The sequence below is a fragment of the Cupressus sempervirens genome, chromosome 8, assembly GCF_028749045.1.
Source record: "Cupressus sempervirens isolate cs-2001-9-10 chromosome 8, ASM2874904v1, whole genome shotgun sequence".
Taxonomy (NCBI): domain Eukaryota; kingdom Viridiplantae; phylum Streptophyta; class Pinopsida; order Cupressales; family Cupressaceae; genus Cupressus; species Cupressus sempervirens.
The window spans coordinates 768317784-768342623 of NC_143125.1; the positions used below are offsets into that span (position 1 = coordinate 768317784).

Sequence of the window (24840 nt, forward strand, 5' to 3'; positions counted from 1 at the left end):
TCCTGAACCTCTAGCCAAGAGACAGCACGCAACACCATCAAGAGAGAGTATAATTGAGGCTAGAAGCCAAGAGGTCAATTCAAGTGATAAAGGGGCCACAGTGGAGGTGAGCTCTAATTCGAAATCAAGTGGCTATAGTGAGAGCACTGAGTCCTCCCCTCTCTCGGAGAACCAACAAGGAAATGATATGGCATAAACTAGCAGAGAAGAAGATGGGCCAATCGACATTGAGGCAACAAGTCAGGCACCCGAGGCCGTTGGTGATGCTTTGTTAGTCGAACCGAATCCAAATTTGGGGAGATGCACTGCACCACTATGGTTAAGGCAAATGCTTATGCCAAGAGGCGAAGTGGTAACGGCCCATACAGTTGAAGACATCCAAGGGTTAATGGAAAAGGGTGATAGCGAGAACCAAAAACAAATGGCAAAAACGGTGGCAAGGGTAATTAGGAGCGACAGTGATGGTCACCGAAAAGTTCAAATTGCTATTCCAACAGTCAACAAGGCAGTGGATGAGATTGTGGCCTAGGAATATGAGATAGTGAAACATAACTTGGGAAGGAATACAGATGATATGGAGTGTGAGGAGGTCCAGGAAGGTATAGCATCAATCAAAGAAAGGTTGAGGAAGGCAAATGAAAGAATAATAAAGTTGGAGGCCGAGAATAGATATTGGAGAGATTGCCAGCCCATCCAACAGCTGCACCAGGCAGCCCTTCCTCAAGACAGCGAGAGCAATTCATGAGAGATATCAACCCAGCTACACAAAGTCAGGGATTGGATCAGTGATACGATCCAAGAGGGGCGAAATTTCTTGCCTTCATCTCGACATTCCAGTCATTAGTGGCTGTTAGGGACAAGTTCCGATTATTCGAAGAGGAGTGGAAGGATTTCCTTCCCATCAAAGATTTGGCTATTCCTAGGCTATAGGCATTCATTGGGCTACCAGAGGCATATTTGCAAAGGGCCAAGTTGGTAGATGAGAGAGGATTGAGTACAGTTGAATCTTGGTTTGTTGCATTGACTACCAGATTTAGAACACTCGAAGAAATACATAATGAGATTGCACGGCACAACCCAAGAGTCGACACTTCTATTTCAACTATGATGAGTGACGTTGGGGTGGCACTTGATTTTGAGGATATCAAAGAAGAGGATGTCAATGAGACAGATTTTGGATCGGGGTTGGATGAGTTGGGAAAGGTTGCTATCAAGAAAAAGCATTTGGGCACCCTTTCCTCCTTTAGTGCTTTTGTTGGATTTGGGAAAGAATATGAGAAGGATCACGAAAAGATACTACAAGCAGCGAGCGGCATGGTGAAGTCAACGGAACTCAGGGCGAAGCACACACCTTGTCCTCCTATGGAAGAAGTCAACGAAAGGCTAGCTAAGTTCATTGCCTTAGCTAAGAAAATGAAAGAAAAGGGAAGAGTTATATTAAAAGATCATTTGATGTAAGCCCAAGTGGCAAATTTCTCTTCCTTTTAGAATAGGACAAGTGTCTATTTCTAATAGGCCACCATTTTGGTGCCTTCTCATTGGTTGCCACTTTTTGCACTTTTTTTATTGGTCCATTGACGAGGTGGCGTCTTCTCATTAACCGATGGGGTGGCAACCCTAATAAGGGTTTTTAGGATCCAATCTGGATTGTTGATCTTGTTTTGATCTCCATCGTCCGTTGTATTTTTGGCCCCTATATAAGGCCATTTGCTCTCATTTGTAAAGTGTTGGAGAAATTGTTACAAAGATAATACCAAAATTGCTCTCTTTTTCATTGTTGAGACTTGCATGGTGACTAAGAACATTGGGTATTATTGCATGTTTTCTACTCCCACTTAGTTAGATTTCCTTTCAAGTTGTTGAAGCAAATTTTATTTGAAGTTGTTTAAGTGAGGTTAAAGTAGATGGATAGTTGTATGGTGGCATTGGTAAATGTTTGATAGAGGTCAATACTAGACCACTAGCATCCCAGCGGCTAGTTGGGAAGCTTTGTGTGGCAAACTAGTTTATTATTTCTTAGAATCATTGCACCTGTGGAAGTGAGGCCATTGGTCAGCTCTCATTAGGTTCGATCCCCGTCCATTTGCTAACCTTCCATTCGTAAGAGTAGGAGTAGAATAGTGGGTGGCTGGATAGTCGAACTCTAGAAAGAGAAGTTAGAGAAGTAAGTCAAATATTAGAACACATCCATTCACCTTCCACTACCACAGCTTTCCCATCAACATCATCATTGGAAAACACATACTCCATCATCACCACCATCAACATTATCTGCCACCCGCATATTTCACAAACCGAACCACCATCTCCATCATCCCACCAAAGTACAAGTCATCCTCAACAATTTGCGTAAGGCCACCTACGTGATTACCAGTGAATCACATCAATAAAACTTAGTGAGTATCCACAAGTGTAAGGAACATTGGAGTTATTCTCATATCTCATGAGCAATAACTTTTCAAGAGAGGAGTTGCATGTTTGATATCCCATATCAAATATTCAAATCCTAAAATGTTATGTAAGTGATACAAAACTCGCATCAACACCAAGTATTGATCAATCTTTATGTACCAAGCTCGAGAGGTCTGTTTAAGACCATAGATGGCCTTCTAGAGCCTACATACTTTTGGTTTTGAACCGGCAACCTTGAAACCTGGGGGCTGCGTCATGTAAACTTTTTCCTGTAATTCACCATTGACAAAAGCACTCTTTACATCCATCTAATGAACTTTTCAACCATACTGAGCTGCAATGGCAAGAAGAATGCGAATAGTGCTCATCTTGGCTGTCAGGGCAAAGGTCTCCTCATAGTCAATGCCTTCACGCTGGGTGAATCCTGGAGCAACAAGTCTGGCTTTGTATTTGTCCAAGGTACCATCTACATGGTACTTGACCTTATAGACCCATTTACAGCTAATGGGTTTCTTCCCAGGAGGGAGATCTGATAGAACCCAGGTGTGATTCTTTTGAAGACTCTGAAGCTCAGTTGCCATTGCCTAGTCCCATTCTGGAATTCCTTTGGCCTCTACATATGTTTGGGGCTAAGGGATACTGTGGATGTTGGCCATAAGAGCAACATTAACTGTGTTGTGCTGAATGCTCTTATTTCTGGAGGTTCTACCCTCAATGAGTTCATCAGGACGAAGATCACTAATCATTTGAGCCCACCATTTTGGTCGAAGAGTCGAGGAGCCAATATCAGATGCAGTCGAAATAGTTGGATGAGGAGCAGGAGCTGTATTATCTGGAAGTGGCTGAGGTGGTGTATCAGTAGCATCAGATGACTCATATAAAATAGAAGAACCCAAGACAAAGATTGCTGAAGACTGAATCTCGGAATGCGGCGGGGAGGCAGATAGCGGAAATGGTCCGATTTCCTCTTCAAACACAACATCACGACTAAAGATTAAACGATCAGTATTTACATCAATCAGTCTATAGGCCTTATGTGTGTAACTGTATCCTATAAACATGAGTTTCTGGCTTTTGGAATCCAACTTAGTGCGTTTGGCATCAAGAATCCATACATATGCTAGAGAGCCAAAAACTTTCAAATGGGTGATCCTAGGTTTGCGACCAGACCAGGCTTCCTCAGGAGTCTTATGGTTAACTGCAAGGGTGGGTGACCAGTTAAGAAGGTAGACAACCGTGGATGCTGCTTCTGCCTAATATTTTCTAGGAATATGTCTATGTTCTAGCATAGCCCTAGCCATTTCTATGATGGTACAGTTTCAACGCTCTACAACACCGTTTTGTTGAGGGGTGTGAGGTGTGGTGAACTAACATCTAATGCCATGAGTAGTACAAAAGGCAGAGAAAGCAAAAGAACAGAATTCCCCCCCATTATCGGTCCTAAGAGTATGGATGGAGGAACCAGACTCTTTTTCTACTAGAGCTTTAAACTGTTGAAATACAAAAAAATTATCTGATTTTTGCTTAAGAAAATATACCCACATTTTGCGACTGAAATCATCCACAAAGAGTAAGAAGTACTTGTTCTCAGTAACAGGAGTATTCATAGGACCACATATATCAATGTGGACGAACTGGAGCACTTTAGATGCCTGCCATGATTCACCATCCTTAAATGGTGTCCTATGTTGCTTCCCTGCTTGGCAAGCTCCGCAAACATGATAGTTTTGGTCTAGATATCAAGTAGTCCATGGACTAAATTATCCCGAACAAGTTGTGCTAAATATTGAATGTTTAGGTGACCATATCGCTGATGCTAGAGGCTGTTGAGAGCGGAGGATTTGGCGATGAAGGCACGCTCAAGGGAATCGCCTGAATCTACAAGCCTATAAATACCATGATCCTCAAGACCAACAGCAAGTGTAGTGCGAGAAGCACGATCAATAATCGAACACTTATTTCCACTAAAAATGACGTCCAACTGAGGGGAGTGCTTTATAATCTGACTAACAGACAAAAGATTATGTTTCATGCCAAGATCATAACATAGATTGAGGAACATGAGTCTTTTTCCTCCGGACTAAATCTGAACATTGCCCTTGCCGACAATATTGTATTCTTCGCTGCCTCCAAAGATTATTGAGTCAGAATAGGGAGTGAATTCAACAAACCAATCATGCCTGTGAGTGAAATGTTGGGAGGCACCGGAATCTATGTACCAAGCAGAAGATTTCAAATGATCTGCAAGTATACTGGCCATAAAGGTATGGCAGATAGATTCTTTCTACTCTGAGTGTTGGGTAGCATTGGCTTGTCTATTAATTGATTCTGACTTCCGGTGCTGCTAATACAGATGGTCATAATATGCGAATATCTCAAATGGCACAAACTTTGAGGTGAGAAAATGAAAGACCCAAAAAAATTGGAGTACATGGACGAGAGCTCGAAAAACCCAGAAATAATACGCTGTCAGAATCCAGATCCACTGGCTCAAAAATCGAGACACAAAAAACAAGGCACCCACAAAAATCTGATGAAGACCCATTTAAGATCTTCAAAAACCCACAAAGAATATGCGATCGGAAAAAAAAATTTGACCCCAAAAATTAGGGTTTCAGGTAAAAAATCAGGGGGCAGCCATGGAGGTCGAGTCTGCAACAAAAATGGCGATTTTGCAGTGGCAAGTAGCCAATTTTTCTACTAAGAAGGTTATTCTTTCACCGACATTGCTAGAGCTTGAAGATTCATCGCCAAAGAATGGAGATTCGAGACCCAAAAATGACGATTTAGCAAGTGCACGACAGCAGAAAAACATCTGTGAAAAACGGCTTCAAAAAACAGTGATGGCGTCAAAATCTAGGTCATGGTCGCATGCCAAAGATAGTAGAAGTTCGTGCGTTTACTCCAAAGTCACTACACACTGGCGGATCCTTCTTACAATCGCAATTTTAGTCGAATTTTTCACAAAAAAAAAAATGCATTTTTCTGTATTCAGATTTTTGCAAAAAATGTGATTTCATGCATTCGGATTTCTCAAAACAGAAACCCTAAATGGGTTGTAGAGAAATGGATTTGTCAAAAAACGTAAATGGTTCTGATACCATGTTACAGATGTAAATGGTAGAATACTTGATTAATTAAACAGAGATCATAACGATCTATATATACAAAAAGTAGAGTCGAATAGAATAGAAACATTCTATTCTCGACTATGTTTACATAGATACAATAGAGAGCATTAAAAAGAAACATAAAGATTATTCTAATAGTTGATTGCAGATACCTTTGACATTGATGTCAATGGGGAAAAAGTTTGGCATGAAAAACACTATGCTAAACGAAGAAGTTTGGCAGTATGCGGAATAACAATTTGGTACACAGCATATTGAGGTACATCATTGGGGGAGCATGACTGATGAAGAGGATTTGAAGACTGACAGTCTTTTGTTGGTATTCTTGGAACTAGAGGTTTTTCATCTATGTTGCCATAAATAACAAACTCAGTCATGAATGTAACATATCATCAACATTCATGCTTCCAACCAATCTTCCAACAAATAGAATTTTAGGGAATTTGATTGATACAAGGTTGGTGTAAATTAGTACTTTACTATTTACACTTACTTAAGTTTACTTAGCTTAATGCATTATTTAATTATATTGCATTATTTTATTATTTTTATTTGTGAGACACTTAGGAGTTTGCACACCTTGTGATTTGTCATGTTGACAACACAGGAGTACGCACCTTTATTTGAGCACATGGTGTCTACAACACTGTTTTGTGTGTCCCACCCTTCTAGGCTTATCCTCTCATCACCGCACTTACTTCCGTGTTTGATGGAGGATAATCCATATCTGGTGGACATGTGCTTGGTTGTATGACACATCATGATGCTAACTTCTATGCATTCTAGAAGCTCTCTTGTAGCCTTTATATTCAGGCACTCCTAGTGTACTCTATGCATCAAGTATTGAATACATTGTTATTCTGATCATACTCTCCAAAAACTTGAATACATTGTTATTCTGATCATACTCTCCATTTTTGGTCTACAGTTGTGCTTGTGTTTGAGTTCTTAGTTCTTGGGTGAATTTTGCTCTTAGGCAAATTCTTACATGGTATCAGAGCTTGGAGACTTTCTCATCACATAGCCATTCGAGACCTCTTGCTTGCTTCATCACCTCAGTCTGAATCCGGAGTGCTGCAGAAATTGAGAGCGTCCAGCACCAGATCTGACCTCTCCATTGTGTCCGGAATGCTGAACCGGTGAAAATCAACTATAAGCACGCCTACCTTGGCTCATAGTCAACCATGAGGCAAAAAAATTTTTGCAAACCGGCACCCAAAGGCACCAATTTGCAAATTTGGGTATGATTTTTCGGATCCATTGAATTTATTTTCTAGATCTGAACATTATTTGTTCTCTGCAATTTATTTATTTTCCGAAATTATTTTTCAGCATTAGTCAGAGAAATTTTTTTTGCAGTACGAGCTGTCAGATCCCGTACTGCACATTAGGTGGTATTTTAATTCGCAGGTTTTATTTCATCAAATCTGCGGGCTTCTTAGTCAAGCCAGGCCCCGACCACCTATAAATCTCGCAATATTTTTTGCAAAATTCCGGCGACGAAATCCAACGGTTATCAACACCGGCACCGATCGCTGGCATAATACATATTAACCGGCGGGAGTCAACACACCGGCGGGGTCTCTGATCACCGCTGCCCGGCGGAGACTTCAGCAAACTTTCTGCGGCGTTTCCTTTATCAACAGTGCTTGAAGCGCACTCCCAGCAAATGTGGGATTAATCATCACATTCCGTTGGCATCGGCGAACCCACCACCAGCAGGCGCCAACGAAAAACCGGCGACGACCTGCAACTTCAGCGGACCACGTCAGCAGTGACTCAACTGCTTCGTCACCTACGACACGCAAACAAACCACATCACACCGAGCCTGCGCCAAGCGGCGTCACCCTATTCGCAGTCTGCAGAGCACAGTCAGCATACCCATGTCATCCGATCCGAGACTGCCACGTCACCCGTGGAACCCGGCATTTTGACACGTGTCAAACCGTGCGATCCATACGGTACGGTCGCCATGTCATCGAGGAGGCTAAATTTTTGCTGACATCATCAGTTCACTAGCCTAAATTTGATGCCCATCTGGACATCATTCCTGGTCATTTTTAAACTGCTTTGACGGCCGTTTGACCGTCAAATTTAACTTCACAGTTTTCCTCCAGACCCCTCTCCATATTGCTTTTCAGTTTGGCAGCCTGACTTTGCAAGCTCATAACTTGGACATCCAGACTCCGATTCAGGTGCAATTTTTTTTGAAATCAGGTAGAATTTTTTGAATTTTCCAGTGGTGGTGTTGTTTTTTGGTTTTGGTACACAGATTTTGTAGAATTTGCGTTTTTTGGCGACTGTACCTGCATAATCCTGCATTTTGCAACTTCAGAAGCTCTGTACGGGCACATCTGTTCACTTTTTCAGGTTCCGTTTTTTTTGAAAGTGCGTATTTTTTTGTCTACTTTCCAGATCTGAAGTCAGATTCTAGGGTTGTGTGGACAAATTTCTCACTTTCAGAATTAGGCCTTCTTTGGCATTGTAAAGCTTTGATTATTTTCAGAATTGTTGTAAAACTAAGCTACAGTGCTTAAGTGACAAATTTCAACCTTATAAGGCAGTTGTAAAAGCCAAATCAGAAAGTCCACTTTGTTCATTTTGACAAGTGGCTCATTGTAAACGCACTACTTATAAAGTGCCAAAGCATCTCTTTTGGGGGGGTCTTTTGATTGAGTGAAAGGGGGGGTGTGTACAGTGTTCTTGTGTCTCTATTTTGTGCTCTTTCATTTCTACATCATGGGTTTTAAATGTCCTTTCACTTCACGCAACTATTCTACTTGGAAAGATATTGCATGGAGTAGATTAATGGAAAAAGGATATAGTTTGTATGTTGATGGCACAATCACTAAACCTACTGATGCTAAAGAACTCATCGATTGGACAATTCATGACCGACAAGCTTTAGGTGTTATCAGGAGTTGTGTACATGGGGATCTTCTCTTTCACATTAAAAATTGTTCAGAATCTAAGGAAGCTTGGCATAAACTTGAACAGTTGTATGGTAAAGTGGATGAAGAAAAGGGATTTCAAATTGAGGATGATCTACTTCTCTTAGATCCTAAAAATTATGACACAATTCAAGATCATATCATCAAAGTCAATGAGTATAGGGCACTTCTAAATGATTGTGGAAATCCCATTAAGGATGATAGGTTGATACATCACATCCTGAAGCGGCTACCTTCTGAGTACGCCAACTTTGTTTCTAGTTTTAATACTCACAAGTTGACCATGGGATCTACTTACCAAAAGCCTTCTTTTGATGGATTTGCAGACATGTTGATTGTTGAACAATCTCACTTGGTGGATTTTGGACTTCTCAAGTCATCTAAGACCAAAGCCTTGGTGGCTAGTGATGATTCCAAATCAAGTCAAGGGGGAAAAAGCAACAACAAGAAAAAGCAGTGGAAGCAGAAAACACAATCTGAGACACAACATGACTCCTCTCAACAAGGCGGATCTTCTTCAAACAAGAAGGGAACTAATGACAAGAAGGACAAACTCTTTTGTGCATATTGTAAAAAGCCAAATCATGACGAGCATCATTGCAAAACAAAAAGAATCGATGAGTTAGAAAATCTACTCAAGAAGAATAAGATACAAGTGCCAGGTACTTCTAAGGATTCTACTCCTAACTCTTCAAAGGGTAAAGGTCAAGCACTTATGGCAAACTCGAGTTCTTCTTCGGAATGGATACTTGACTCAAGTGCCTCTTACCACATGGGTTCTTCAAGGGAAGACTTTTCTTCATTGAAGCAGTCAAAGGTACCACTCATCTTCGTGGGAGATGATGCTAAGATGGAAGTTGAAGGGAAAGGACATGTGGAAATGGAAGATGGGGAGTTCAAAGATGTTCTCTATGTTCCAAATCTAAGCTCCAATCTCCTATCAGTTTACCAAATCACTCACTTTGGAGATGGTCATAAGGTTGAGTTCCTTCCCGATTCAGTGATGGTGCGCAGTCTCAAAGATGATTCATTGGTAGCAGTTGGGAAAGTCAATGATGATAGGAGGCTTTATTCCTTCTCCCATTTTGTGCCTAAGAGTTCTTCTCAAGCCTTGTTAACTCACTCTAATTCAAACATCAACTTATGGCATGAGCGGTTTGGTCACCTTGACTTCCACTCTCTTCAGCAACTTTGCTCAAAACGCATGGTCAAAGGTCTACCCAATATCAACTTTTCTAAGGGGGAGTGTTCATCTTGGTCAGTGGATATGCATCTCAAGGAGAAGTATGATAAAGGGAAGTCTTCTCGAGCTCCAGTTGTTCTTCAGCTTGTTCACATGGTATTAGCAGGACCGTTTGCAGTGACTTCAGTCAGCCAAGGCCGCTACATACTTGCATTTGTTGATGACTTTTCAAGATTCACTTGGGTCTTCTTCCTTCATCACAAGAATGAAGTAGTTCATAAGCTTCAAGACTTCAAGACTCATGTTGAACACAAGTCAAGGAAAGCCATCAAGGTACTTAGAGTGGACAATGAGAATAGATATGTAGACAGAAGACTTAAGAACTTTTGCAGAATTGAGGGGATTGATCTTCAGAACTCACCAGCATTTAGTCCGCAGAAGACAGATGTTGCAGCTATGAGGATTAGGACTCTCAAGACCATGGCAAGTTGCATGATAAAGGCCAAGTCTCTCGATCCTACATTAGAAGTTGAAGCCATTAGCAATGCTACTCACATTCTTAATCGTTCTCCTCATCCAGCCTTAGATGGCAAAACTCCTTTTAAGGCATGGTGTGGCAGAAAACCAGTTGTGAGTCACCTTAGAGTCTTCGGTTGTCCAGCATGGGCAAACCTATCTTCCAGGAGTTGCAAGGCACCGACACCTAGGCCTTGTACCTTTATTGGTTATTAAGACAGTGCAAAGGCTTACAGACTCATGGATCCTAAGACACATGAGATTTTTATGGAGAAGGATGTACACTTTGAGGAAAGTTCTCCCAACTTATCCTCTACTCCTCTCCGCACTTCATACACAATGGAAATTGATAGTGACACCAGCGATAGTGCTTCAATAGGTTCAGATATGTGGGGTTTTGTCGACAGTTGTAGTGAGAGGTCACATCAGTCCAGTCCACGTGCATATATTGCCACAGTGAAAGGTCCATCTCAGCATGGTACATCTCGTCTTCCAGCGCCAGCTTCATTTGACTTGGGAGACAGACTTGAGGCCATACATCTTCTCATTGATGATGATACTTCTACAGTTGTTGCGAGGGCTCACTCTGACCCTCATGTCCATTCTCTACATGATCAATCTTCTCAGGTTGGCGTGATTGTGGATCCTTATGAACAGCAATTAGTGGAGGGCTCCTTGTCAGTAGAGGAGACAGATGGTTCATTGGAACAGGTTCAACAGACATCCTTGACAAATCTGCATTCATTCTTTCCAGCACAGTTGGATGGGGTGAACTTCAGCATTAGTACAGGGATACTTGAGTAGGTTTCAGGGCCGGGACACATCTTCAGGACTGTACCTTGGGCATTGTTTCTTCCTAAGGGGAGGAACACCATTCTGCATTCTTGGACCAGCTTCTTCATCGAAGGAGCGTTCACCTATTGGCATTCTTCTTTTGGGGGGGGAAGCCTCTTCTGTCTCTCTTCCTTCTTTTATTCTCTTTTGTATATACTGGATGTATGTCGTGATGGGGAGGTCTTGATTACTCCATCCATCAATGCATCCTCCTTTATCTCTCTTTTTGGGGGAGGGTTTTTCCCATGAGGTTTTCCCTCTTTCCCCACTTTATGGGAGATTGCATTTCATTATGTACATGGGTACCTTACATGGCCTAGTAGTCAGGACCCATTCTGCATCTTCATCCTAGTTCGTAAGCTTAAGGGCATTCCCCTAAGTTGCACTTAAGGGGGGGTGTTGGTGTAAATTAGTACTTTACTATTTACACTTACTTAAGTTTACTTAGGTTAATGCATTATTTAATTATATTGCATTATTTTATTATTTTTATTTGTGAGACACTTAGGAGTTTGCACACCTTGTGATTTGTCATGTTGACAACACAGGAGTACACACCTTTATTTGAGCACATAGTGTCTAAAACACTGTTTTGCGTGTCCCACCCTTCTAGGCTTATCCTCTCATCACCGCACTTACTTCTGTGCTTAATGGAGGATAATCCATATCTGGTGGACATGTGCTTGGTTGTATGACATATCATGATGCTAACTTCTATGCATTCTAGAAGCTCTCATGTAGCCTTTATATTCAGGCACTCCTAGTGTACTCTATGCATCAAGTATTGAATACATTGTTATTCTGATCATACTCTCTCCATTTTTGGTCTACAGTTGTGCTTGTGTTTGAGTTCTTAGTTCTTGGGTGAATTTTGCTCTTAGGCAAATTCTTACACTAACTATCTATGGCAGTCACAGCTTTATACTTTACTATCAAGGTAAGGCAAGCAGTCAAAAGAATGGTTAGTTCCACATCCATAAAAATGAGGAAAAATCAGAACTGAAACTTGCAAAAAGACAGAGAAACCTGGGCAGAAATTAGAAAAACTTAAACCTTAGAAAGTAGAAAATTCTTAATCAATTTGTTTTAATAGAGAAAAAAGTTGATCTAGATGCAGTTTCACATAAGCTTTCAGATTTCCTTAATATCTTTTATACTCATCATTTTGTGAGCTTAATGATATTTTGAATTTTCCTTTGTTTTGCAGGGTGATTGTTGTTGAAGAGGCTTGGAGATTGAAAGTTTGTAGTGAGGTCGGGCTCAAAACTTAAAATGAGAAGGAGGTTCAAAATAAGTGCAAATTCAAGGCAAGCAAGTGAGATCAAGAATGAATGCTAAAATGAAGAATCCCAATCCAAGATTGAGATCAAAGAAGAGATCCAGTTTTCCTTTGAAGGATCCAAGTGCATGAAGGCTTCATCACTCCAAGGAGATCAAAGTCTTAGCATCAAAAGAGACATCAGGTTTGCGAGTACAAGCAAGTTCAAAATTGTGGCAATGAGAAAAATTTTAAAAGATGGAAAAAATTGAAAAGACGAAGCAATTTGGGAATATACCATCACAATTGAGGGCACTTGATAATGTTTAGTATCAACAAATATTTTTCTCATCGCCAAAGAATTGATCATCTATGAGATAAGGATGTTGAGGTGGCACCCACTTGTAATCAGCAATCAAAATTCTCCAGTTAAATGTGTTCAAGCACATTCAATCATATTATGCCAAGTGTACATGTGGAATCCACATCAGGCCTCTACCTAATGCATTTTCTCGTTGGCTCTCAAAAGCATTATAATTTTCCTATTGGACCACAAGGCGGTGCCTTTATGTAATTGGATGGTAGTGTTGGCAACCCTAATTAAGGTTTGTAATTAATCAATCTTGGCCCTTGATCTTGAATCAATTTTGGCCCTTCATTGTAATTGAACAACTATAAAAGGCCAAGGCCTCCTCATTTGTAAATCAATAATATTAGATTCATTTCAGAGGAGATTAATATAGATTAGTTTTATAGTCAAGTAGAAGGAGACTTGCTAAAATTGTTGACATAATGCTATCAAAGTAATTGTTGATTTATAGTTAGTCTTCATGGTGGATTGCTCATGTTACTTTAGAGTATTGCATGGTTTCTACATCTCCTCACTTAGATTGGATTTCATTTTATGTTGAGTAGAGGTAGTTATAGATGGATGGAATATATTGTCAAATAGTGACTAATGGTGGATCGAGTGCTAATACCTTTTGGTACTCGTTGATTGTAAGTAACAATGTGAGGTTAGTCTTGAACTAAATTGCAAGTGTTTAACTTTTAATGGAAATGTTCATTTAAATTGTGCCTTATTAGGGTATTTGAACGAGTATTGACAATCTAAAAACCATTTTCGCATCCCTAGAAGATAGAACCCTCCTATGCCTAGTTTGTTAGAGTAAATAATTATTTATTCTTTTACTTAAGTTTACTTAGGCTAATGCATTTATTTATTAGTTGTAGTTGATAAGTTGTTGACAATACAGGACTTTGTTCCTATCTAAGTCATACTTAACTCCTCACCTTGATCGAGGATATTCCACCTTTTGTGGATGTATGCTTAGTTGTCAACCTTATCTTCTAGCACTTTCCAGCTTGTTCTACAAGCTTCCTTGAGGCCTTTATATTCGGTCTCACTCATTGTAAATTCATATCATTTTTCACATAGCAATTTCATTTTCTTATTGTGAAATATCTTTTCTCACTTTGTTGAATTGCTCCAAGCTCTTATTCCTTCTTCAGTTCCTCTTCAGCAAGCTATTTGCATGCAGGTGATCTTGGCACACTGTGAAGTTGGCTTTCATCAACTTTTACATGGTATCAGAGCCTCCCTACTGCTTCTTGGCTGAAGGATTTTTGAAGCTGCGATTCGGAGACACAAACCCTAGTTTGTTTGTGATTTTTCTTCAATCAAGAGGAAGAGCATTTTTCAGTATTTGGAGAAAAATGAGAAAGAGGGTTTGGCATAACAGATTTGACATTTTTTGGGCTTTTTTCTTTATTTTTTGGAAGTGCAATGGCGGCGTTTCAGAAAAAATAACTACAGAGGTGATTTTCAAACAACGATATCTCCCTCATACAGACTCATTTTTTCGAGCATTCTTTTTTGTTTTGGGGTAGAATTTCGTAATCTACACATTAGTGCAGGAAGTTTGACATCTCTATTTCTCAATTTTTCTACAACTTGAAAATCTCATTTTTTGCACCTTCAAAGGCTTCATTCGGGCTCATATGGACACATATTTCAATGCTTTTTTTTTAAAAAGTGCATGATTTATTGTCTAATTTCCAGATCTGGAATCAGTTTGGAGTAATATTGAGCTCCTATTTTTGGTGTTGAAGTAGAGGCTTCAGTTTCCTCCCTCTCTGCATCTGCAATCCAGGTTTTTTTCTTAGTTTTTTGTGCTTTCTATAGTTGTTTTCTTTGGTATTTGAGGGATATCTTTATCAGTTGTGGGGGGTTATTTTCTTTTCTATAATTTACTTCAAAATAAGATCCTTCTGCTTCTGTTTTCTTCTCTCAATGTCAAATCGATTTGTGACCCGGCTCATGTCGCACAACTATCACACTTGGAAGGCACAAATGACTAGGCTTCTCATGTGAAGAGGCTTATGGTCATGTTTGGATGAGAACCAACCTACTCTAACGCGCCCTTTTGAGGTTTTTCAGCACAGGAATAAAATGGATGAGGCCATGGGATTGATTGCACTGAACATCTCAAATAGTCTTCTATTTCACTTAGATTGTTTGACCACTCCACCAGCTATTTGGATAAAATTCCAATCTTTATTTGGCACAGCGAATGAATTCTAGGCATTGCAACTTGATGCAGAGTTGACTTCTTTGACCCCTGACAGCTTTCCCACCATTGAGGACTTCTTGATGAAGTTCAAATCTTTGCGTACACTTTTGCAAGGATGTGGGAAAACCAAGACAGATGATGAGTATATCTTTTTGATACTCTCAAAGTTGAGGGGGTAGTATCAAATCTTCTCTTCCACTTTCTACTCCATTATGGATGCCTTGGGTAACAGACATCAAATGCCATCTTTTGAGACATTTTGTGATCGGTTAACTCGTGAATAGTCCAAGATCAATCAGATGGATTCACTTACAGGTTCACAGTCCCAAGGATTGCTTGCCAAGGATACACAGGAGCAGAAGCCGAAGCCGATATCAGATTCTCCTTCTACTGGTTCATCATCTTCTTCTAAGAAGGAGAAAAAGAAGACTGAGACTCCTACTTGTTCCTATTGTCAAAAAGGATCTCATGATGAGGCACATTGTTTTCAGAAGAGATTTGATGGCTATGAGAAACAGATTGCACATTTGCAAGCTCTTCTTCAGAAGAGCACTATTTCTTCTCCATCCTCTTCTACCTCACAAGGGTCTTCCTTTCAGTCTTCTTCCATATCTTCATCCTCTACATCAGATTTTGGACAGGGTCATGCATTACGGGCATCCATTGCATCCCATTCCCAGGTCCCTTAGATAGTGGATTCAGGTGCTTCTCACCATATGACATCTTCTCATGGTGTCTTCTCTACTCTTGAGGCTTCTCCCATTCCTCATATTTGCATGGGGAATAACATTGCCCTACCAGTCTGTGGGAAAGGTTCAATTAGCATTCACGATGGCACCTTCAATGATGTATTGTATGTTCCATCTCTGTCTGCAAACCTTCTCTCAATTTCTCAGATTACACGCAGTGGATCAGGGAAGACAGTTGAGTTCATTGCAGATTTAGTTTTCATTGAGGATCGTGCAACAGGAGCTCTTATTGCTATAGGGGCAGTTGATCCTTTCACCCATCTCTACACCTTCTCACACTTTGGTCCACCATCTCCATTGTCAGAGCATACTTTTTCTCTTTCGTAGGAGCATCATGTGGTGCAGTTAGGATACTTGAACCTTTGTATTGTTCCTGAGATCCCTATTTTGACTTCCACACCACATCCAATTGAGGTCTTTTCTCTTCAGCAGGATTCTTCTTCTGCTTTGTTTGATCCTCCAGCTCCATTCATCAAGCCTCTAAGTTCACCTGTTGCGGAATCTATAGAGGATATTCATGACAGTGCCATTACACCTGCCTTGGGTATTCCCTTTTAGGATCCTCATACTTTCTCCTTTGAGCATCAGCTAGGCCTTCCAGTTTTCCCTCTCATTCAGGGGTTCCCTTGTTTTGTTCCCTTATTTACTCCGCATTGGAGTTTCATTGGTTCAATTCTTTCTCCAAGGGCTCCATTATTCTGGGGGGGTTTTGGCGTCTTTTCTATCTCTGATGGGGGGGCTGGTTGTACTTATGGTTTTAAGAGAGTCTCTTGAGCCATTTCTGTGGAAGTTGTCCTTGGGGGATCTTGTTGAGGCCTTCCTTCCTTCCTTCATTTTTTCAACATGTTTGTTCTTACCTCTTTTTTGGGAAGGGTTTTTCCCGTGAGGTTTTCTCTCTTTCCCCATTTTTAGAGGTTACATTTCTTTGCATTGTACATGGGTACCTAACATGGCCTTGTTGCTGGAACCCATTCTGCATTTCATCTTAGTTTGTGAGCTTAAGGCATTCCCCTAAATTGCACTTAAGGGGGGGTGTTAAGAGTAAATAATTATTTATTAATTATTTATTCTTTTACTTAAATTTACTTAGGCTAATGCATTTATTTATTAGCTGTAGTTGATGAGTTATTGACAACACGGGAGTTTGTTTCTATCTAAGTCATACTTATCTCCTCACCTTGATCGAGGATATTCCACCTTTTGTGGATGTATACTTAGTTGTCAACCTTATCTTCTAGCACTTTCCAGCTTCTTCTACAAGCTTCCTTGAGACCTTTATATTCGGTCTCACTCATTGTAAATTCATATCATTTTTCACATAGCAATTTCATTTTTTGATTGTGAAATATCTTTTCTCACTTTGTTGAATTGCTCCAAGCTCTTGTTTCTTCTTCTTTGGTTTCTCTTCAGCAAGCTATTTGCATGCAGGTGATCTTGGCGCACTGTGAAGTTGGCTTTTTATCAACTTCTACGTAGTTGGCAAAGCGAAGCAAGAACTGGTTCGAGCTCACCCCATCATCAACATTATCTTACATTCTTAAGAGTTACAATTTATAAACCCCATCTCTTTGCAAGTTGTTTGGTGTGATGGAGGATGTTAAAGTCAAGTTGGTATCCACTGAAAGAATAACATAAGTCCCTTCATGATAACCAGCATATCATATCACTATAACTGAGTGAAATTCCATAATAAGACGGAACCTTGACGTTGCCTCATTTGATCGCGCAATCTATGATTCTATATACATTGTTTAGCATATGAGCATCTTTATACAAGAGATGATTTGGCATTTCATCTCAAAATACTAAGAATTCAATTTTGCATGTTGTAGTACATCAACAGACCTCCTGCCAAATATGCATCTGAATGTTTATAATGTGTGAGAATTTTGACAAAATAGAACCAAATGGATTAAATATATTTAACAGTAAGATTGCTCCAGCCTGTGCTGCGGCTATTCTAGTGCTAAATACTTCCTATTTGCTTGACCCAGACATGATTATGAAATTTGAATCCTCAAATTTCAAAATTATAGTTTATTTTAATGATAGAAAGAAAAGGAACCCGAGGAACAAAGTGCAGACAATGCAAGCCCTATTAAACTAAAAGATTTGTATACATAATCAGACAAGTCTCACAATACGAAGAAGCAAAATCCTTCTGAATAAATCATCCTCAAACAAAATAATACATAAATATTCAAGAAACAAGCTACAAGGACAAGTAAATTTGAACACATGCCTAATAGCAACAAATCCATAAAAGTAAATGTGAATGATTTGTTAAACAAGACACGTTCAAGAGGTAAAGTACTAAAGCATTCAGAAGAATTTGAGGTCAAAATCCCCAGGAAACCTGACAGAGAAACTGAAAAATGGATAAAATTTCATATCCAACTTACCAGCTGTTATGCATCATACCACCCAAGGGCAGTTTAAAGAATAGAAGCAGAAATCTGCCAAAAATGTGAATTATCAAAGTTAATCGCCATATAAGATGGATTATGAACCAACACAAATCTGTCCTCTGATTTCCTACCATTCAAGGGCATGTTTGCCAACACTAGACATATTGGAATTTATTTGTGATTAAAATTGGTTTTTTTCAATTTTGATTATAAACACTCTTTGTTTCAATTTTTTATATGTTTCCACTGCAGGCTAGGATTTCATCAAGCATGAGTACAATGCAAAGATTTAAACTTGTATGAAAAAATTTGAGCACATTTTTCCTAGAAGCCATGGATTGTGATTGTAAAATCCTAATTGCTGCTCCTACAGCCATGGCCACAGCAGCTGCATTTTGGGAAGTTTGGAGCTTGAGTCAAAAATTATGAAAAACAGTATGCACGATAAGGTTCCTATGGCAGCCCCTAGACTTCCACTCATAAGGATTATTTTGAGCTGCACCTGATTGAAAAGCAATATTTTCCCCCTTCATTTGGATTGAAATGAAGCGGAAATCTTTTCTGTGCTTTAAATTTATGAATATTTTTAAAATGTTTAGTATCCCACAGTCTTCCCAATTACATCCATACTAATTGAAATTCATTTATACTTTGATTTTTCAAGTCAATCATAGTTACAACTAAGGCTTCTACGGATACAAATGTAGGCCAAAATTGACAGGAAAGATATACACCCTAACAGTCCAATGAAAGGAGCATAGTGAAATCTCCTCAGAGTGTTCCATATCAGTCACTCCGTAAAAATTTACAGTTTATAGTTGTACTGTCAGATTAAGAATGAATTTTTTGGCCATGCGGCATGGTTCAAGAATTGCTACAACCAAAATGTAAGGAAATTATAATGAAATCTTTGGCCAGGGTGCATGGTCCTAGGAGGACCACTTACATCAGCTTTTTGAGGAAATAAGACTACACAAAACAACTAGTTTTTTGAAGCAGATTCATAACAGACGGGCTGACATAGAAAAGAACATGAAGGGGTCCCATAGGCAGGTTGGCCTCATGGATGCTATTAAAATACCTTCATTCATTCATTCAGGATTCTCACGGCCAAAATTAAAATGTGAAGAAATTATAAAAACTAACAAACAAGAAGTAGACCACAATTGTTATGTACAACAAATCATCCCTCAAAAACCTATACAGTTCCTTGACTTTGTGTCAACTGAAGTCCTTGTTCCTAATATGTAGCCAATCCCTACTTAAATTTGCGACTGCTAGACATTTTATCTTTCATGAGGCCAGCAGCGCCATCAAAATAGGAAGGGCCTATTCCATCCCACCATGCCTTATACGCCATATATATTAAAGGTTACACCGAAAAAGAATTAAACAGATAAAAAAAATTGTGAACAACTTTCTCAATAACCAACGAAAGATAAACAATTTTCTTGAATTCTTGAGTTTTAGTTTCCATTGACACGGATATTTCAAAGGAATTGTTTATCTTACTCATATTAGACTGTGGAAGCATATTCTTTTTATCCAAGAAAAACTTATGTCCTGTGTATTTAAAGAAAGAGCAACCCATGTTCAAATCCCTCCAATAGAAAGAAGATACGCACAACTGTGGCAGACATATTCGTGTAAAACAAAACGTGTACTCACAAGCAAAAAAGCATGAACAGCTTACAAGATTTCAATCCTTAATGTTAAAAAGAAAATTGTTTTAGGATTGAATAGATTCTTACAAGTTGAAAAACATTAAAAAGAAGGCTACTACAGAACCTATGGAGCCTCTGGTTATTTTCACGTCAAGGGTTCTAAATTCCCCGGACTTTTTTCCCTTCATTGCGTCCGATTTTCATATATTTCACCGATGTATCCTTTATACTTATCCGAGTTTGTCTAAAAAAATTAGCCGGAAAAAATCAATTTTCAACTTCCCATCAAAAACTTGTGCGTTTCAAACAACAAATTACCTGGTTTGACTGCCCAGTTTGCTATCTCGTAAACTCGAAGGCTGACGGCTGACAGCAGAGAGCCAAAATTGAATCCGTCTCCAGCAAAGAAATTAGGACAACATATAGAGATCGATATTTCATCAGGCGTCGATCCGAACGCGTAACGTCCGCGTGGACTCCGGACAAAATTGATCGAAGCGATAAGTCGTAGCAAGTTCGTTAATAGGCACATAATTTAAAACAATAATTGTTTTTTGAAGTTAGGATTGGTATTAAACTTAAAAAACAAATTGTTACTAAAATTGGACAAGCCTTTCCATCTACATGACATCCTCACAAAAGAAAGCTTTCAATTTTGATTCAATTTATTTATTAATTTCATGATTTAATTGATTTTTAAACGATTTGAGTTTTGTTAAAATAAAATATCGATCAAATCAAAATTGGCATCAACTACTATTCTCTTCTCAATATCTATAAATAATATTAACGTAGATTTAATTAATTTCACTTAAAAATGATAAACTAAATTCTAATAAAATATTAAAATTTGACTTTTTCTTATCAATATTTGAAATATATGTATATATACACGAAATATTATGTAAATCTTACTTATTATTATAAATATAAATTAAAATTATTTAGGAAACTTCTCACACATGCCTTATTTGAAAAACAGTACACATGGAAATGACGAGGCCTCGTGGCAAGAAAAACACTTGTATTGTTTTTCACGTGTCCGCGCGTGAAAATCTAATGTTTGTTGCGAGCCTATCGTGTGGAAGATATTAAATTGCACTTAAAATCTATATAGAGTGTAAGACTATTTTGAGCTTAAATTTACATATCATTGAAGAATAAACTTAATTTATATTTCTTATATATTTTAATTTGTCATAGTCGAAATCTCAAATAATGGTACATCACAAAAGATACAAATATTTTTAAAAGTGAGAATATTAAAATAATTAAAATAATTTAACATAGTAAAATGTTAATGAAAATATTTATATGTAGATTGGATGAATTGAAATCAATAAATTATTGTAAATTGTAAAATTGTAGATAAAAATTATTATTAAATTAAATTATTTTGTTACGTTGTTTTAAAAAATGATGATGGTTGACAATTCATCATAAAGTTTAAAATTCAAAGCTTACAATTATTTTAATAAAAAATAGACCACAAATTTCAATGATCATTTATAAAATCAACCAAAAAGGCAAGAGCCTATAACACAACCTTAATCTGTCAGCTTGTGTGTGAAATCTTGGGTTGAGTCTATTTGAACTTAACACATAACAATAATCAATTTCAATAAATAATAATAATTGATCTAGGCTTCAATCCATTACCTATCAAAATGCAATGGTGTTCATGTCGTTCATCAAGTTGTTATAAGAATTGTGTTCAAAAATATTAATTCTATGTGATGGTTGATTAACTTGATGAAAGAAAATGTCAAAAAGTACAAAAATAAATCTATGAAAATATTTTTTCTCCAATATTAATATAGACAAATCAAATTGATTTCATGTGCACAAGTATAAATTGAAGAATATTGGATGGTGGCATTTAGAAATGCCTTTCAAGGGTCATTGAATATGGAAATCTTGATTCATCTTAGCGAGCCAATGTTATGTGGATAGATAACGTGTAGGATAATGCACCCAACTTTGCACAAGAATGTGCAACTCATCAATATGTTAATGCATCAAGAAATTCTATAAGAATAGGAATAAAACCAAATGAGTATTGTGCAACTTATCAATATGTTACTATATCAAGATATTGTATAAGAACAAGTGTAAAAAAAATTTTAAAAAATTATATGGGAAATTATAACAATTGAGAGATAGACCCAAGTTAAAAGAATGGTTTAAAAAGCTTGCGAAGATTTGAGTGAAATGTTGGGATTACAAAAAATGTCGAAATAAAAAGAAGGAATAAAAAACAAAACTCATGATGATTATTATTCCATGGAGAAATTATTTGATGTTGGTGGTGAACGATATTTTATTTTTTTGCTAATATTTACAATGATGAAACTATTTTACTCATTGATTCAATTTGGTCCTACCATATGACTATTAGAATTATTAGAATAACTCAAAGGGGGTGAATCAATTATCCTTAGGTCCAATTGTACCAATTCAACTTTTAACAACTTCAAGAAACTTAATCAAACTCATAAATCCACTCGGTCCATATGGAAAATCATCAATCATCCAACTTATTCATCTCAACACTTAGCTATTTGTTTAGTGTATACCATTTGCAAAAACATACAACAATAAACAGCATGAAACATGAAAACAACATTCACCCAAGTATGATGTCACCAAGATTTAACGTGGAAACCTAATTTGGGAAAAACCACCAAGTAATATGCTACCACTTTTTCACTCTTTTGAAGTGAGCCCAGTTAAGAGCCAACCCTGTTAAAAGTTACAAAACACACTATTAGGTGTGACCTTGTTAAAGGATTTAATCACCCTGTTAGGAGTGGCCTTGTTAGAGGTCTTTAAAATATCCCATTAGAATGTAACCTTGATTAAAAGATTTACAACATGATTGTTAGATCAACCTTGATTAAAAGATTTTATTGCCATAATGGTTAGAAGTACCAGCTAGGTTGATCTAATAAAATACAGTTCACTTTGCATATTCAAATATCCATTTGGCTCATTCCTAGTTCATTGGTTGGTCTTCATCACACTCTCCATCTTTGATTTGCTTGGAAACTCTTCAAGCAATCTCGCTTTCACCAACTTCTCACTTTTCCTCTGCAACTCTTGTTCTTCAACTTGACAATTTGCCAACCAATAACAACTGTAAACATCTCATATGCCTCCTTAAATAGATAGATTTAATCTTTTGTTGCATAAAGATAATCGCAGATCTTAGGGTTTGATTAGATTCATTGAATCTGTGCATCATTTTGTCATTCTACTTCTTTCCTTGAAACTTCTAGAAACTTATATTTGAATCCTCACCTTAGATCACTTAGCAAACTCAAATCATGCATTAAATATATCAACTCGTTAATCCTTATCTTTAATACATTTTTGACTATTCCATAAATTCAACTGTGTTAGCCTCAAATCTTGATTCTTTCTCAAGCTATTAATTTACTTACACTTGATCATCACTATGTTCTTCAACTTGGCCATCACTAGGTAGCTTGGTCACTACTAATCTATCTCACTCGGCTTACACCACTTTCTCAGCCATCTCTGTGCTCAATCATTATTTTAGTTTACCTTTATCTCACTCAATCTCTACCATCACTTGGCTAATACTACTTTGCTTGGCTATTACTTAAGTTCCTTAATCTTTTGCTTCAACTTCTTCATTGACCTAGTAACATGTCATTCGGTAATGCTAGTGTTTTACTTAACTTCTTGACTTTCATCAATCATCTCTTCTACACTTCAACTCAACTTTTTCCTAAACTTAATACAATGATCAAATGACATATTACCTTGTTAAATACCAACTAATCAAGTGCCCTTTGTAGTTCAATCATCCTACTCTTTTTAGCTCAACCACCTTAAGTTAGTTCACCCTTTTATCTCTCTTTTTAAATCATCTTCATCAATCAAATAATATGGCACTCTACACTGTTAGCAAATGTCATGCTAGTAAGGTTTGGCATCAATAGCAACACAAAAATTGTTCCAATTGTAGTTTCCGATAATGACTCCTTATGAGGATTTCTTCTCATCCTACCAAGATTTTGATAGAGGAGAAGTATTTTTTTCCTATACTTTATATTGAATTATTGGTAAGATAAAAGTCCAATTATGTTTCATTGGTAAGAGGGTGGAAAGTCTTTTATAATTTAGACATTGCAATACTTGCAATGAGCCTTCTTTTTGTATGTAAGGCAAGAATGATTATAGAGTACATATGACATTTTACAAGTTTGGTTGTATGTTGGTTAAAAAAAATAACTGTGGAAGCATAAGGCTAATATTGGGGGACTTTGATAGGCTTTAATTCTTTCACATTTTTAACTTCTACCAATGTAATCATCACTCCTAAAGATGCATTCATGTCATGGTACCAATATCTTTGATACAATGGTAAAAAGATATTCCATTCTTAACTAATAGAAAGATAATATATGAATTTTATATTTATTTTGAATATTACATTTATTATTCTAAAACAAGTAGAAAACAAAACTTCACCCTAGAAGGAAGATTTGGGGTCTACTTTTTACCAGATGTCCTCACTTAATCACATCCAAAATTATATAATTATTTCATTTCCTTTTATTCTCCTCCAATCCCTAGAAAATTCAATTAAGATGGGTGGACTTTACTAAAAACCAAGGGAAAATGCTTGCCCCCCTCCACTAAGGTCTCATTTTATATCTTTGTCGCTTCCATTTGGATATGTATCCACCTAGGCCTATTGTTGTACAAGGGACCCCTAATTATACCACATCTCCCTTTATTAGGCTCTTAGACTTACTTGGGCCCACCAAAAAGAAATACATCAAAAACCATAGTTTGAAGCCCTACCATGGCACCCCTAAACCCTTACCCATGTTAGTGTTGAAGTGGATTCAAATGATAATAGGGTAAAAGCACAAAGTTCTGTCACCGTTTGTGATATCTTGTACCGTTTCGGCTGAAACGCTTTCGGCCGTAACAGTTTCGGCCGTAACGGCTCCGGCCGTACACACGTGGCGGTTTTGCATGCCTACGTGGCACGTACCATTTTGGCCGAAACCCGTTCGGTCGAAAGGGTTCCGGCCGAAACCTTGAGCCGGTATAAAAACTGTTGCAAACCTCTAGCGACTATCATTATTACTGTTGCGGTTCCTGGATGTTTGGAGAGCGGGT

The 24840-nt window shown here is 38.0% G+C and overlaps 1 protein-coding gene across 3 annotated transcripts in view; it reads right to left on the minus strand.

Annotated features, from left to right (window-relative positions):
• Nucleotides 1–20074, minus strand: part of LOC149544682 (metal tolerance protein 1-like) — a 46674-nt gene extending 26600 nt beyond the window's left edge. Inside the window, exon 1 of one of the 3 annotated variants that reach the window (XM_089795245.1) lies at nucleotides 19999–20074. The gene's annotated coding sequence lies outside the window, so the exon portion shown is untranslated. Of the gene's footprint in view, nucleotides 1–19528; nucleotides 19652–19767; nucleotides 19903–19998 lie in introns of those variants that run through there. The other 2 variants (XM_089795246.1, XM_089795247.1) reach the window with 2 other exon arrangements.
• Nucleotides 20075–24840: the final 4766 nt, after the last annotated feature.